The 17,633-nt window shown below is 42.0% G+C and overlaps 1 protein-coding gene across 1 annotated transcript in view; it reads left to right on the top strand.

The window, feature by feature from the left end:
• Nucleotides 1-17,633, top strand: part of LOC311059179 (uncharacterized protein) — a 431,271-nt gene that overhangs the window by 341,133 nt on the left and 72,505 nt on the right. The gene's annotated exons all lie outside the window — the stretch shown is intronic.

Here is a 17,633-nt window from a genome sequence, read left to right on the forward strand (position 1 = left end):
ACGAAAACAAGTATTTGTTTTATACATTTTTTTGGAAGTGTGTTTTATTTATTATTCTTAATTATTCTATTATAGCTAGATAACATCATTATCCATTGCCTTCATTATAGGAAATTTAATGGGTGAATTTTAACATTTTTATAATAGAAAACGAGATATATTGAAAGATGAAACCCTAGCCCTAACCCAACATAATAATGTAAAAAGTGTTTACATGGATATGAATGCATTACAAGTCAGCTATGAGGTGGGAGAAAAAAAATAATGAAAATAATTATTTTTTGAGTATTTTGGGCTGATTTAAATCACGGGTCAAATTTGACCCGCTAACACCACAAGTGGATGCAGTTTTCACAATGCAAGGGTTAAAGCCCCCCGCACCCCCGCTACAGTGACCCGGGGTAGAAACGCCCACAGCGGACCGCGCTTAAGATCAAAGCGTGACGTCACTCTCTTCTACGCTCTTCGCAGGAGTGACCAGCAGGGGGAACAGCGCGAGCGGCTCAGGGCGTCAAAGCCACACGATCAAATGTTTGTTAAAGTTTGTAAAAAGACTATTATAGTGAACTATAACAACTCATACTGTAATATTAGTGCACACGGTTATGAGTTAGTTATCAGTGTGTATTAGGGAGGTGAAGCAAGCTACGAAAACCCCCCAAAACAAGAGAATTGTCTCCTAAAAGGTGAGTTTTCCACAGGTGTTGTTAGTTTGGCTAATAAGTGCGTAGGCCTATACATTAAATGAATTGATGACCTTGCATGTAATTTTCACTTTTATGTTACTTGGTTAAAAGCAACAACTATTCAGTATGAAGCATTGTTTGATGTGAAGTGAATATATGTGTTTTATTGAGGCCTATAGTCAGTACTGTAAAGTAACCGAGTGCTCAAGTCAAGTGTTGTGTACTTTTTTTTTTCTTTTTTTTCCTTTTACTTAACTGGAGTGTTTCCAATTTTCAGTACTTTTACTCCTACTCCACTACACCTCAGAGACAAATATTGTACTTTTACTCCACTACAATTATTTGTAATTATAGTTACTTTGTATATTTATAGAAGCTTGTAGCTTGTAGATTGGTTATTTCATTCCCGCTCTTCATATGACGTCATCGCGAAGCCCGCTTGTCGGTGACATCAAAGGGACAGAAGGCGGCAATGAAGCGGCTGCCCCACACACACAACACAGAACACACACACACACACACACACACACACACACACACACACACACACACACACACACACACACACACACACACACACACACACAGCAGCAGCAAACAGAAGACATGACCGAGTGTTTGTTGTTAAAACTAAGTTAAAAGAGTGTTAAAAAGGTGAGTTTGCCTAATTAAAGTGCTTAGAATTAAAATAATTGATGGAATTGCGAGTCATTTCACTTTTATGTTACTTGTAAAAAGCAACAATGTATGAAGTGAATAAATATATATATATATATATATATATGTTTTATTGAGCTGTGTGTTTGTGACACACAGGCCTATTCAGTGCTGTAAAGTAACCGAGTACATGTACTCCAGTACTGTACTTTGAGTACATGTTTTACTTAACTGGAGTATTTCCATTTTCCAATTTGCTACGCAGAGACACATATTGTACTTTTACTCCACTACAAGTATTTGAAAACTTAAGTTACTTGTTACTTTGTAGATTTTGATTATTACTAACCATATATTAAACACTTCAGCCCTATATACATTTCGGCCATTTGAAAATAGCAGATCTGACAAGCTCACAATGCGTCGCATTGTGAGCTTGTAGATCGGCTATTTTCAAAAGATTTTTATACATTTGAAAACTTGTGAAACAGGACGTTCTGCATAATGAGTACTATCTACTTTTGGTACTTAAAGTACATTTTGATGCCAATACCTTGTGGTGTCCCACACACACACACACACACACACACACACACACACACACACACACACACACACACACACACACACACACACACACACACACACACACACACACACACACACACACACACACTCAAGTACATTTACATTACATTACAGTCATTTAGCAGACGCTTTTATCCGTTACTGTCCACCACAGTAGCACTGATCAGTCTCTCATTGTCTCCACGGTGTGTCTTCATGTCTTTCTGTCCTCCAGGCAAGCTTTGGCGCCGGAGGTTGGTGGTCCACTCCAGGCCCCTCAGGGGGGACGACAGGCCGTGCGTGCCCCTCCCAGATGGAGCAGTGGAAACCCTGTCCCGCCAAACCCTGCTACCGATGGCGCTACGAAGCCTGGTCCCTGTGCCGCTCAGAGGTCAGTCCCATGTCCAACACTATAGTCTGACTCTATACAATTCAGTGTAACGATAGTTCATGTAGACACAGAAGGCAGAATGTTGATATACTTCATTCACACTCCCCGGACCCCCCCCCCCCCCCCCCCATTCGCTAACAAGTTATACAGTCGTACTCCTTTAAGTCAGTACGTTCAACCTCTTGTCATTCTCATTCGCTACAAGCTAATTTACTCACGCCCTGATACCCACAGTGCAACTCTGGCGGTTCATTTAAGTGATTGAAGATCTGTGACATTTTGCACAGGGAATCTTTTAATATCACATGAGCAGAGTCACACCGCCAAACTTGAATGCAATATCATTGCATATATGATAATGGTTAATATGGGAATGGTTAATAAATGGTAAATGGTTCATTAACAGTCTGGTTATTTCTGAGCTGAAGTGTCTAAATGAACCAGTGGTTCTTAAACCTTTTCATGTCAAGGACCCCCAAATTGACACTTATTGGCCCACAGACCCCCATTTGAAAAGATATGCCAGGGACCCCCATAAGAGAAGATTTTTAGGGCTCTAGCAGTGATTCTCAACCATTTTAATTTCAAGGACCCCCCAGTTTGACATGCATTATAGGCTACGGACCCCCATTTAACAGCATTTCTATCTCCGGGATCCCAAATGATATTGTAAAATCAATGTTGATTTAACTCTGAGAGTGTACAAATGGAACCAAATGGACCCTTATGGGTCCATTTGGTTCCATTTGTACACTCAGAGTTATAGAACCATAAGGGTCCATTTGGTTCCTAACTGTCCCCGGACCCCACTTTGAGAACCAATGCTATAGACCAGTGGGTTTATAACCTTTTTTTTTAAACCTTTACTACCTTTACAAGACATATATTCATTTAACAGCCTCAATATTTAATGCAGATCCAGCTTCTCTATTTTAAAAAAATACTAAAGGGACCAAATTTAGCCTGTTATGCTTACCTTGATAAATGTGGTAATGTAGTCCCAGGATGTTCTGACAATTTATTTACATTATGTTTGTTATCTTTCTGGATATTTTAAATAGCTTTGAGTGTAACACTAATGTCATAATTATTTATACTGTACAACAGGATATAAATAAATGTATTTTTGTTAAAATTGATCTACTTTGAACAGAACTATCCCTCAACTCCCTCAACTATATTTCAATCACAATACATGTTTCAACAATTATTCAAAATTGAACTTTTTTTATTCCTTAACTTATTTTTCACCTCATATTGAGTGAAACAATGGAGAGGTGCAGGTAAGAGTCAAGAACCAAACCAAGATATAACAATTTGTTGAACTTTACTATACTTGTGGGTACACTTTGCTATAGACAAGCACACACACATATATATTTGACTATCATACACATTCTGATCCCTCCCCACACACACACTCAGTTTATTATACACACGCCACACGTACACAGTACACACACACACACACACACACACACACACACACACACACACACACACACACACACACACACACACACACACACACACACACACACACACACACACACACACACAAATATGCAGGATTATGGTGGTCTGGACGGGAACCACAAGGATTAGTACTAGAAGACAGTTACACAACCAGAACAGAGGTACAGCAGGCAGGTAGAAAGAGCGCGCACGCACACCTTGTTCCACCTCAGACATAGAGCTGCTGTCACAGGACAATAATAATAGCATACTTCTCCTTATGTTTCTGTACAGCCTTTCTTTCCCTTTTTGTTCTATTCCTCTTTTGATGAGAGGAGATTAGGTCAGTCCACAGCATGCGTTTTTTTGTCACCTTGTCAAAGAAAAACTAAGATGCTGTGTAGAAACCATGAGAGTGATGTCAGCACAGATTGTACATTTGCCAAGTCAAACTCTTGGAAACAGGTCCAACATGGATTCTTGGCCACAACAGACTTATTCAGCACTTCTCATCATGTACTGTAGTGTAACAGTGTACATTTGTGTGTGTGTTTGTGCGTTGCAGGCGGGGAAGGGGGAGCCTCACGTCTTCAAGGAGAAGACGTTCAAGAAGAAACGTCAGTGCAGCGTGTGTCGCCAGAGCGTGGACAACGTGGGCTCCTTCTGCCGAGGTGAGGCTCTGTCTCTGTGTATTTACATACAAATCAGGTAGATAGAGTGACTGATACATAATATTAATAATGGTCAAACTTGCTGCTTGTGTATTGGCGAAACAGCTCTGGTATATTGAATGCTCATCAAATTATTGGCTTATGAATGAGACAAAAATAATAATCAATGACTTCAAGTTTCCATGGGGTGAGTAATTGATAAAGTCATTTTCGGGTCCTTGTCCTTGGCCTCTTGTACCCCCCCCCCCCCCTCCCCCCCCGGCCACCACTTTGAGCTGGAGCCTGCTTGAAGTGGTCGGCCATTGATGCGCTGACCTGGGCCTCTGTTGCCTCTGCGAAATTCTCCCGAACAGCTTCTGCAAGACAGTGACAAATATCTTTTGTTAATGTATGAACGCCCTCTTGTTTTGCTGCCCACCACCGGACATATTATATTTCCGCATCAGGCCATTGGTGAAAAGTCTGAAACAGATAAAAAAAAATGCAGATAAATTCTCAACAGCATGCTCTAGCAGCTTGTAATGAAGACAATGTATAGTATTGGTATCAAAATGTACTTAAAGTACCAAAAGTAAAAGAACTAAAATGTTTGAAAATAGCAGGTCTACAAGCTCACAACGCGTCTCATCGCCTCAGAATTGTACTTAAGTATAGCACTCCGGGATCCCAAATTATATTGTAAAATCAATGTTGATTTAACTCTGAGAGTTATAGACCCATAAGGGTCCATTTGGTTCCTAACTATCCATCATTTAGCTGGGGACCGCCCTGGAACTCCCTCAAGGACCCCTGGGGGTCCCCGGACCCCACTTTGAGAACCAATGCTATAGACCAGTGGGTTTATAACCTTTTTTTAAATTCAAGGACCCCCAGTTTGATATGCATGAGCGTAAAAATGTACCCTCACAGGGTGTTTTGCAGTTAACACATTAAGACCGGGAACGCACCTGTGTCATTTTTACATTTCTTTGGCTATTCAAAATAGCAGGTCTACAAGCTCATAGCGCAGCACAGAGTGCCACGCTATCTGCAATGTTTTTGAAAAATCGTGAAAATGTGTGCAAATCTTTGAATACATATATCTTTTTGTTTGTTGAAAAAACATATTTTGCTATGCATGTATTTGGCCGCAGAACCCCATCTGAAAATACTTTCTTCTGGTTAGGTTTAGTCATAGTTTTACTGAGGTTAGGGTTAGGGTTAAGGTTAGGTGTAGTCATAGTTTTACTGAGGTTATGGTTAGGGATAAGGTTAGGTTTAGGCATAGTTTTACTGAGGTTAGGGTTAGGTATTGTTATTGATGGGAGAGGTTTAAAAAGGCAAATTAAATGCTCTTGTGCACTGGCCTATCTATCACTTCCCAAAAACTGTTCCAATTGGAGAGATGTGTAATGATTTATTTTGACCACCAGAGGGGCTCCTCCTAAATTGTGATCATGAACTATAATGGAATAAACTTACCAGTGAACTTTGTGAGGCATGTTCACTGGGGGCTGTGCATGGCAGGGGCGTGACGTCCAACCACCCTGAGTCCCACCTTAGTTGGACCGCTTACCCACACTCATCCACAGTCTCATTGTAAAAGGGTACAGGACTTGGACTCAAGGAAGGATTAAGAAATGTAACTAAAATGAACCCACTGTTGTGTGTTACTGACTTTGTGGACACAGGTCTGAGCCGACAGTTTACAGTCTATCAGGGCTTGGTCTTCTGTGTTGGGCCATAAGTGTACAAAAGTGTCGTGTGCATGTTATGTTGTAAGCTATAGATAATGTATAATATATGATATATAATGACCTAGTATGTAATAATAATCCAATAATCGCACAATTAGTTTACAATGGTATACCTATGATAATAGTATAATATAATGTTATTATGTTATGTTATTTGGGACCCCCCCCAAAATAATCATATTTGAACTGGGGACGCCCCCAAAATAATCATATTTGAACTGGGGACCCCCCAAATAATCACATTTGAACTGGAGACCCCCCAAATAATCACATTTGAACTGGGGACACCCCCAAATAATCATATTTGAACTGGGGACCCACCCAAATCATATTTGAGCTGGGAACCCCCCCAAATAATAATATTTGAACTGGGGACCCCCAAAATAGTATTTGAACTGGGGACCCCCCCAAAACAATCATATTTGAACTGGGGACCCCCCAACATAATCATATTTGAATTTTGCTTTTTAGTTTGACATTTGTTCAGTTTGACTCGGTTCCACAGATAAATATTATGAAAGTAGCCGATCTACAAGCTCACAACGCCTCGCAGTGCGAGGCGTTGTGAGCTTGTAGATCGGCTATTTACAAAATGTTTGCCTTTATTAGGTAATATTTGACAATTTGGCGAATGTATCACAATATAGTATATTTGGTTACTTTGGACGCAGTAATTATTATTAGTTTATTTTTATTTGTCATTTCAGAGGTATTAAAAAGGTCTTAAAAGTCGTTAAATTGTTACTTTATAAATGTGCAGATACCCTGTATACCAGGGCTCTTCAACAGGGGGTCCGGGACCCCTAGGGGGGGAGTTACTGCAGGGGGTCCGCCAAATCTTTGTGTGATGTTTTTTTTTTTTTACCTTATCCACTTGAACCTTAGCATCCCTTTTCTGAGGAGAACTTTAGCCAAAAATAGCATCATCTCTTTCTTTGCTAGGGGGTCCCTGCTTCATCTCTCTCTCAGCTAGGGGGTCCTTGGGCTGAAAACGTTGAAGACCCCTGCTGTATACACTTATACTGTATGTTGGTTTGTTTACCGTTGAGTGAGAACATAATGTTGCACATTAAGCTTATCATCTGGGGACCCCATAAAATAATTTGGGGGGGTCCCCCCCTGCGGGTCCTGACCCCCAGTTTGGGAACCATTGTTCTACTACTCAATAACTCAATGCTCAATCTATGCATTATCATTGTATTTTGTAATGCAATGGAAAAATGTACAGAAATACAAATGTTTAAGAATATTTAAAAAATATATTTTATGATGAATCTAAATTCCCCTGCACAATAGCTTAAATGTGCTCTATAAATAAAGTTTGATTTGATACGCTAGGCTGTGTATGTTGTGACAGGATACACTACACCATTAGTTCTCAAAGTGGGGTCCGGGGACCCCCAGGGGTCCTTGAGGGAGTTCCAGGGGGTCCCCAGCTAAATGATAGGTAGGAACCAAAGTGACCCTTATGGGTGGGTCTGTAACTCTGAGAGTGTACAAATGGAACCAAATGGACCCTAACAGGTCCATTTGGTTCCATTTGTACACTCTCAGAGTTATATTAACATTGATTTTACAATATAAATTGGGGTCCCAGAGATAGAAATGCCATTAAATGGGGTACGTACGTAGCCCTAATGCATATCAAACTGGGGGTCCTTGAAATGGTTGAAAATCGCTGCTAGAGCTGTACAAATCTTCTCTTATGGGGGTCCTTGACATATCTTTTCAAATGGGGGTTCGCAGGCTAAATAAGTGTCAATTTGGGGGTCCTTGACATGAAAAAGTTTGAGAACCACTGCACTACACGTATATTTGGCTCTCGGTCACTTGAATTAATATTTGTTTCTTTGTTTCTTTTTTTCTCAGAGTGGAGACACAGAATGTGCTGAGATTGTTCTTGTACCCTAAATGCCCAGAAGACTGAGGTTCTCACGCCGCTGGAAGGCTCAACCCGAGGATGCCCTTTAGAGATGGAGATCTCGCTCTATCCATGGATTCGTCCGCATGGGGGGGATTCCTCCGCTGCTGTTGACCCTGGTCTTCGGTGGACCTCCACTGTGGTTGATCGCTGAGTGATCAGATTTCTGGTCACCGCACGGCGGTCTCCACTGGTGGTCTCCGCCAAAGACCTCCGTCCGCCGGGGGTTTCCTCTGAAGACACCTCAAAGTAGGAAAAAAAAATCCTTTATCTTTGCTGGATGCTGCAGCTCATGCTGCAGTTTGTTGGATGTGGCGTATGCTGTTGGACGCTGCTGGTGGCGTATGTGTGATTGTGTCGTATGTGTGCTGATGTGGTCAAAGATGTTGCTATGCAGCTTTTTTTTCAGGTTGTGGAATCGGAACGCCGATGTTGAATCTATGGCACGCACGCACACACGCACGAGTACATTTACATTACATTACAGTCATTTAGCAGACGCTTTTATCCATTACTGTCCACCACATTACTGATCAGTCTCTCATTGTCTCCATGGTGTGTCTTCATGTCTCTCTGTCCTCCATACAAGCTGTGTGGCGCCGGAGGTTGGTGGTTCCAGGCCCCTCAGGGGGACGGCAGGCCCAAATGGACCCTTATGGTAAACTTTATTTATAAAGCACATTTAAAACAACAGAAGCTGACCAAAGTGCTGTACAAGGTTAAGACAAACAAAGCATCAACGCATCAATAAGCGCCCATTGGCGCACAGACAAATACAGTGCATTATTAGAACACAATAGCAGCAGATCAAGGACAATTAAAAGCCAAAGACAATAGGTGGGTTTTTAGGAGGGATCTGAAAACCCCAATGGACTGGGCAGAACGGATGGGGAGAGGGAGGTCGTTCCAAAGCGTGGGGGCGGCAGCAGCAAAAGCGTGGCCACCCCTGGTTCTTTTTTTGGTCTTTGGGACGATCAGTAGGGACTGATCAGCAGACCTTAGGGCCCTGGCTGGAGTGTATGGATCTATGAGCTCAGAGAGGTATAGTGGAGCAAGCCCATCTTGAGATTTAAAAGCAAATAAAAGGACCTTGAAATGAATTCTAAAATTGACAGGGAGACAGTGAAGTGAGGCCAGGACAGGATTGATGTGCTCACGTCTTTTTGTGCCAGTGAGAAGGCGAGCCGCGGCATTTTGGACCAGCTGTAGGCGCCTGACTCACAACTCGATTATTGCAATTCCCTCTACACCTGCTCTAAGCGTGTAGAGGGAATTGCAATAATCGAGTCGTGAGGAAATGAAGGCATGAATGGCTATTTCTAGTTGTTGTCGGCCTTAACCTTGGTGAGGCATTTTTTATAATCTTTTTCACCTACATTTATTCACCCAGTATAACATTAGCAGTAACATTGGCACATACTGTGGCCCATCAGAACACTGGTAGTCAATGTATCAATTTGGAATGATCAATCTGAATATCTGACATATTTGAGAAATCATATTTTTATTGTTAACAGAATCCTATGACACCATGTAGCTTGTCTTTGTGTGTCAGGTAAAGCACCACATCAGAATTACAAGAAATTGAACAAAAACATGAAAATATAAAGTAAAGAAAAATGCAGCCAAAAATGTCTCTATTTTCAAGGATAAAATTGAAAACATAAATGATCAAACATCACTAGAATTATTCAACATCAGAGGTGGTGTATCAAAAAAAAAGAAGATGAAACATTCATTTATCAGGTCCATTTTTTTTTACTCTAAGAACAATGCACAGCACACACAGCAGAACTCACTGTGGTTAAGAGAAAAATATGAGTTGTGTACATTATTAAGCAAAACTGACTGTGGCTAACACACAGAAATATGAGTTGTGTACAGTAATAAGGAAAACTCACTGTGGCTAACATAAATATGAGTTGTGTACAGTAATAAGAACTCACTGTGGCTAACAGAAATAGTAAGTAATAATATGTCCAACCAAACTTGACAGGCAGCAGATACAGTTTGATTAATTGTCCTGTTTATGGGTGTATTTATTTGTCATGTTCTTGTGTGTTTTGTCCATGAATCATATGCTTGCCCATTTAGACACAGTAATCTTATTCTCACAGAGGTGTTGACTAACTGTCTTCTCATGTAAATTGTAACGTCACGTCACCACAAGACAAAGGTCTCCCCTCCTGTCTCTCTCACAGGCTCTCTTGTCCTCACTCCATGTAGTTTCCATTCAATGGAGGGGGAATTGAATTAGGACTGAAAGTTTTATTTTAAAAATAAAGCCTAAACTGAGTGACGCGTTGTCAATCGCGCAGCAACTACATGCGCGCGCGCACACACGCACGCACGCGCGCGCGCACGCACACACACACACACGCACGCACGCACGCACACACACACACACACACACACACACACACACACACACACACACACACACACACACACACACACACACACACACACACACACACACACACACACACACACACACACACACACACACACACACACACACACACAGCTACACACACAACAAACAGCGCCGCTCGCTGACTGTCCATGGTGCTATAGCCTACGGTTAACAGCAATGATGCGCTTATTATGCCCACAGTGCAGCGACTGCAGCCCATACAACTCCACACGTTTTCACTTGCCAAACACTCATAATTCCACAGCACAAACATCGTTCCTTATCAAAACACTGCACAACAGAAAATAGCAATAAACAACGTATTCTTACCTTTCAGTTTATCTGTTGAAAACCGCCCACACAACATCCATAGAGCCCGCTTCCTCCATATTCCTACTTCTTACTTTACTACTACTGGTTTGAAAAAAGTTAACCGTTTTGTTTGTCTCTTTGACATTTTAGCAGTAGGCTAACGCTCGCTCGTAAACCACCTGTTTACCTCTTGAGTGCGGACAGTGCCGGTGCGGAATCAAAACAACTCATTACGCATTGTGTGGTGTGACACAGGACTCCGTAAATCACTTTTTTCCCCTGTTTTATTTTTTTCTGATTAAAATGCATAAAAAATAAGCAAAAAGGCATCACTTCAGAGAGAAATAAAACACAGAGAGAACAGAGATAAACACACAGTTTATTTATAGATTTTCATTGACAGGAAAGGTGCTGGATCCAATCAAAGAGGTGCCGGGTCCAAACAAAAATGCCGGTACCAATCAAAGAGGTTCTGGAGCTAGCTCCGGCTTGCTCCGGCACAAATTAAGCACTGCACAGCAGCCATATTGGGAATGAATTGGGCCCTTTCCTTACTTCCTTCACAGGTGTTGCCAATAATACTAATTAAGGCTCTGTTCCATTTAGTGTGGCACAGTAGTTGTCTTATTTTCAAGGACCCCCATAACTCTGAGAGTGTACAAATGGAACCAATAAGACCCTTACGGGTCCATTTGGTTACATTTTTACACTCAAAGAGTTACACACAAGGGGTCATTTGGGAACAAAAATGGAGTGTTTCTAGTGACCCAACATGCACAATATCAGCACCCTGACCAGAATGGAACAGAGCCTTCATTAGTATCATTGGTAACACCTGTGAAGGAAGTACGGAAGGGGCCCAATTCATTCCCAATATGGCTGCTGTGCATAGAGCCTATTGCGGTTTGTAGCGGCCTGGTTAAAGGGTGACCAGCCTTCAATTTGGCTAGATATTGAAACTGCACAGTGTGATTGTCCTCTCCGGCATCTCTTGTTTCTTACAGACCCTAAAACAGTGAAGAAACTTTGTAAAACCCCAATTGTTTCCAACACGCTTAGGGCGTGGAGGGTGACGAGGCTCCTGGAGGGCCGAGCCAAAATAACATCACCTCTCACCTCAATTCAGGGGAACCCAGACTTCCCTCCTGGCCTTAATGACCCTGGGTTTAATTCTTGTAGAGATGGTGGTATAACAACATTAGGAAATGTGTCTGAGGGTCCTATACTCATGTCGTTTGATCAAATACTAGAAAAATATGGTCCATTTTTTCATATTTTTTACAGGTGAGGGATTTCATTCTCAGGCGCACACAACACTATCAACTAACATAGGTACCTCTCCAATTGAAAGAGCACTGACAATGGATTTTTCAAGGTTTTTTTTTTTAGCATTCTCTATGGCCTGTTAAGATCCAATGTGACTGTTAACACCCTGGATACTAAGAGGAACTCAGAGTTACAGACCCATAAGGGTCCATTTGGTTCCATTTGTACACTTTCAGAGTTACAGACCCATAAGGGTCCATTTGGTTCCATTTGTACACTCAGTTACAGACCCATAAGGGTCCATTTGGTTACATTTGTACACTTTCAGAGTTACAGACCCATAAGGGTCCATTTGGTTCCATTTGTACATGCACTGTCAGAGTTACAGACCCATAAGGGTCTGTATTTGGCCGGTATATGTATTTGGCCACGGACCCCCATCTCAAAATATTTTGTTCTAGGGGGTCCCAGAAGCAAAGATTTGAGTTAAAAATGTTCGCTTTTAAAAAATATATATTCAAAGATTTGCACACATGTTCACGATTTTTCAAAAATAGCAGATCTACAAGCTCATAGCGCGGCACTCAGTGCCGCGCTATGAGCTTGTAGATCTGCTATTTTTGAATAGCCCAAAGTGTAAAATAAAGCTTTTTAGCTCAAATCTAAAAATGTTACAGATCAGGTCTTAAAGGGTTTTAAAGTACATTTTGATACCAACACCACACACACACACAGACACAGACACAGACACACACACACACACACACACACACACACACACAGACACAGACACAGACACACACACACACACACACACACACACACACACACACACACACACACACACACACACACACACACACACACACACACACACACACACACACACACACACACACATCACCAGCTGGTTTGGAAGTGACAGATCAATTGTGTTGCAATGTTTCCTCTGTGTGCATAATGACATTTTTAAAGCAACACACAAGGACTAAAAGGGTTTTAAATGTGTTTAATGAGGCTGTTGACCCTGTGAGGAAGTTAAAGGATGTGTGGGTCACGTGTCTCTCCTCTGCAGAGCTGGTAGGGTGTTGATTGGGAAAGGGCTGTAGAGCGTGGTTCTCAAAGTGCGGGGGGTTCCAGGGGGTCCCCAGCAAAATGTGTTAATATAGAATCACAATAATTTTGTTTGTAACCACTTTAACCTTTTATACTTTGGCTATTCAAAAATAGCAGATATACAAGCTCATAGCACGGCACCGAGTGCTGCACTATGAGCTTGCAGATCTGCTATTTTAGAAAAATCATGAATATTTTTGAAAATCTTTGAATATAATATTTTTTAAAGCAAACTTCTTTCTTTCTTTCTCTCTCTCTCTCTCTCTCTCTCTTTCTCTCTCTCTCTCTCTCAGAGTGCCCAGAAGACTGAGGTTCTCAAGGAGATGGCGGGAGACACCCCTGGAAGGCTCAACCCGAGGATGCCCTTTAGAGATGGAGATCTCTCTATCCATGGATTTGTCTGCCTGGGGGGGGATTCCTCCGTGCGGTTGACCCTGGTCTTTGGTGAACCTCCACTGTGGCTCGATTGCTGAGCGATCAGATTTCTGTCGCCATACGGTGGTCTCCACTGGTGGTCTCCGCCAAAGACATCGGCCCGGCGGGGGTTTCCTCTGAAGACACCTCATAGTAGGACCTAATTTTAGGAACTAATGTTTCCATTTCCTTTGCTGGATGCTGCAGCTCATGCTGTAGTTTGTTGGATGTGGCGTATGCTGTTGGACGCTGCTGGTGGCGTATGTGTGATTGTGTCGTATGTGTGCTGATGTGGTCAAAGATGTTGCTATGCAGCTTTTTTTTCAGGTTGTGGAATCGGAACGCCGATGTTGAATCTATGGCACGCACGCACACACGCACGAGTACATTTACATTACATTACAGTCATTTAGCAGACACTTTTATCCATTACTGTCCACCACATTACTGATCAGTCTCTCATTGTCTCCATGGTGTGTCTTCATGTCTCTCTGTCCTCCATACAAGCTGTGTGGCGCCGGAGGTTGGTGGTTCCAGGCCCCTCAGGGGGACGGCAGGCCCAAATGGACCCTTATGGTAAACTTTATTTATAAAGCACATTTAAAACAACAGAAGCTGACCAAAGTGCTGTACAAGGTTAAGACAAACAAAGCATCAACGCATCAATAAGCGCCCATTGGCGCACAGACAAATACAGTGCATTATTAGAACACAATAGCAGCAGATCAAGGACAATTAAAAGCCAAAGACAATAGGTGGGTTTTTAGGAGGGATCTGAAAACCCCAATGGACTGGGCAGAACGGATGGGGAGAGGGAGGTCGTTCCAAAGCGTGGGGGCGGCAGCAGCAAAAGCGTGGCCACCCCTGGTCCTTTTCTTGGTCTTTGGGACGATCAGTAGGGACTGATCAGCAGACCTTAGGGCCCTGGCTGGAGTGTATGGATCTATGAGCTCAGAGAGGTATAGTGGAGCAAGCCCATTTTGAGATTTAAAAGCAAATAAAAGGACCTTGAAATGAATTCTAAAATTGACAGGGAGACAGTGAAGTGAGGCCAGGACAGGACTGATGTGCTCACGTCTTTTTGTGCCAGTGAGAAGGCGAGCCGCGGCATTTTGGACCAGCTGTAGGCGCCTGACTCACAACTCGATTATTGCAATTCCCTCTACACCTGCTCTAAGCGTGTAGAGGGAATTGCAATAATCGAGTCGTGAGGAAATGAAGGCATGAATGGCTATTTCTAGTTGTTGTCGGGGGAGATAGGCCTTAACCTTGGTGAGGCATTTTTTATAATCTTTTTCACCTACATTTATTCACCCAGTATAACATTAGCAGTAACATTGGCACATACTGTGGCCCATCAGAACACTGGTAGTCAATGTATCAATTTGGAATGATCAATCTGAATATCTGACATATTTGAGAAATCATATTTTTATTGTTAACAGAATTCTATGACACCATGTAGCTTGTCTTTGTGTGTCAGGTAAAGCACCACATCAGAATTACAAGAAATCGAACAAAAACATGAAAATATAAAGTAAAGAAAAATGCAGCCAAAAATGTCTCTATTTTCAAGGATAAAATTGAAAACATAAATGATCAAACATCACTAGAATTATTCAACATCAGAGGTGGTGTATCAAAAAAAAGAAGATGAAACATTCATTTATCAGGTCCATTTTTTTTTACTCTAAGAACAATGCACAGCACACACAGCAGAACTCACTGTGGTTAAGAGAAAAATATGAGTTGTGTACATTATTAAGCAAAACTGACTGTGGCTAACACACAGAAATATGAGTTGTGTACAGTAATAAGGAAAACTCACTGTGGCTAACAGAAATATGAGTTGTGTACAGTAATAAGAACTCACTGTGGCTAACAGAAATAGTAAGTAATAATATGTCCAACCAAACTTGACAGGCAGCAGATACAGTTTGATTAATTGTCCTGTTTATGGGTGTATTTATTTGTCATGTTCTTGTGTGTTTTGTCCATGAATCATATGCTTGCCCATTTAGACACAGTAATCTTATTCTCACAGAGGTGTTGACCAACTGTCTTCTCATGTAAATTGTAACGTCACGTGACCACAAGACAAAGGTCTCCCCTCCTGTCTCTCTCACAGGCTCTCTTGTCCTCACTCCATGTAGTTTCCATTCAATGGAGGGGGAATTGAATTAGGACTGAAAGTTTTATTTTAAAAATAAAGCCTAAACTGAGTGACGCGTTGTCAATCGCGCAGCAACTGCGCGCGCGCGCGCGCGCACACACACACACACACACACACACACACACACACACACACACACACACACACACACACACACACACACACACACACACACACACACACACACACACACACACACACAACAAACAGCGCCGCTCGCTGACTGTCCATGGTGCTATAGCCTACGGTTAACAGCAATGATGCGCTTATTATGCCCACAGTGCAGCGACTGCAGCCCATACAACTCCACACGTTTTCACTTGCCAAACACTCATAATTCCACAGCACAAACATCGTTCCTTATCAAAACACTGCACAACAGAAAATAGCAATAAACAACGTATTCTTACCTTTCAGTTTATCTGTTGAAAACCGCCCACACAACATCCATAGAGCCCGCTTCCTCCATATTCCTACTTCTTACTTTACTACTACTGGTTTGAAAAAAGTTAACCGTTTTGTTTGTCTCTTTGACATTTTAGCAGTAGGCTAACGCTCGCTCGTAAACCACCTGTTTACCTCTTGAGTGCGGACAGTGCCGGTGCGGAATCAAAACAACTCATTACGCATTGTGTGGTGTGACACAGGACTCCGTAAATCACTTTTTTCCCCTGTTTTATTTTTTTCTGATTAAAATGCATAAAAAATAAGCAAAAAGGCATCACTTCAGAGAGAAATAAAACACAGAGAGAACAGAGATAAACACACAGTTTATTTATAGATTTTCATTGACAGGAAAGGTGCTGGATCCAATCAAAGAGGTGCCGGGTCCAAACAAAAAGGTGCCGGTACCAATCAAAGAGGTTCTGGAGCTAGCTCCGGCTTGCTCCGGCACAAATTAAGCACTGCACAGCAGCCATATTGGGAATGAATTGGGCCCTTTCCTTACTTCCTTCACAGGTGTTGCCAATAATACTAATTAAGGCTCTGTTCCATTTAGTGTGGCACAGTAGTTGTCTTATTTTCAAGGACCCCCATAACTCTGAGAGTGTACAAATGGAACCAATAAGACCCTTACGGGTCCATTTGGTTACATTTTTACACTCTCAGAGTTACACACAAGGGGCCATTTGGGAACAAAAATGGAGTGTTTCTAGTGAGCCAACATGCACAATATCAGCACCCTGACCAGAATGGAACAGAGCCTTCATTAGTATCATTGGTAACACCTGTGAAGGAAGTACGGAAGGGGCCCAATTCATTCCCAATATGGCTGCTGTGCATAGAGCCTATTGCGGTTTGTAGCGGCCTGGTTAAAGGGTGACCAGCCTTCAATTTGGCTAGATATTGAAACTGCACAGTGTGATTGTCCTCTCCGGCATCTCTTGTTTCTTACAGACCCTAAAACAGTGAAGAAACTTTGTAAAACCCCAATTGTTTCCAACACGCTTAGGGCGTGGAGGGTGACGAGGCTCCTGGAGGGCCGAGCCAAAATAACATCACCTCTCACCTCAATTCAGGGGAACCCAGACTTCCCTCCTGGCCTTAATGACCCTGGGTTTAATTCTTGTAGAGATGGTGGTATAACAACATTAGGAAATGTGTCTGAGGGTCCTATACTCATGTCGTTTGATCAAATACTAGAAAAATATGGTCCATTTTTTCATATTTTTTACAGGTGAGGGATTTCATTCTCAGGCGCACACAACACTATCAACTAACATAGGCACCTCTCCAATTGAAAGAGCACTGACAATGGATTTTGCAAGGTTTTTTTTTTTAGCATTCTCTATGGCCTGTTAAGATCCAATGTGACTGTTAACACCCTGGATACTAAGAGGAACTCAGAGTT

This window comes from Gymnoscopelus microlampas, assembly GCF_963454915.1.
Source record: "Gymnoscopelus microlampas genome assembly, chromosome: 13".
In the NCBI taxonomy this organism is placed as follows: domain Eukaryota; kingdom Metazoa; phylum Chordata; class Actinopteri; order Myctophiformes; family Myctophidae; genus Gymnoscopelus; species Gymnoscopelus microlampas.